This window comes from Etheostoma cragini, chromosome 8 (assembly GCF_013103735.1).
Source record: "Etheostoma cragini isolate CJK2018 chromosome 8, CSU_Ecrag_1.0, whole genome shotgun sequence".
In the NCBI taxonomy this organism is placed as follows: domain Eukaryota; kingdom Metazoa; phylum Chordata; class Actinopteri; order Perciformes; family Percidae; genus Etheostoma; species Etheostoma cragini.
The window spans coordinates 741761-742208 of NC_048414.1; positions in this window are offsets into that span (position 1 = coordinate 741761).

Below are 448 nucleotides of genomic sequence, written 5' to 3' on the forward strand. Positions count from 1 at the left end.
TCTCCACCGCGAGCCTCCACACCGAGGGCACTCAATCTGATGACATCCACGCTCCGGGGAGAGTGCTTCGGTCTAAATTATTCCTCAGTGGAAGCTCCGGCCGACCAGTGACGGAGGGCTGTGGTTATAAATGGGGAGCTGGCAGGTGGAGCGGCTGCAGCTGGCCGGGCGGGCGGAGAGAACGTAGAGTCGGCTGTTTGTTTACATGAGAAGGGCCACGGATAGTTGTGTAACCGATGAAAAAAGAGGAGTGCACCTTTAGATTGCTGCTGCACAGATTCTGGATTCATGTAGAAAATTAATAATAATAACACTGTAGACTGTATTAGTCCCACAAGGGGACATTACAATTTAAACTCTGTTGTTTTTACACACATTACACACAAGCCTGGACTACACACACATGCTCATTACCTATACATGCACTAATGGAGAGATGTCAGAGTGT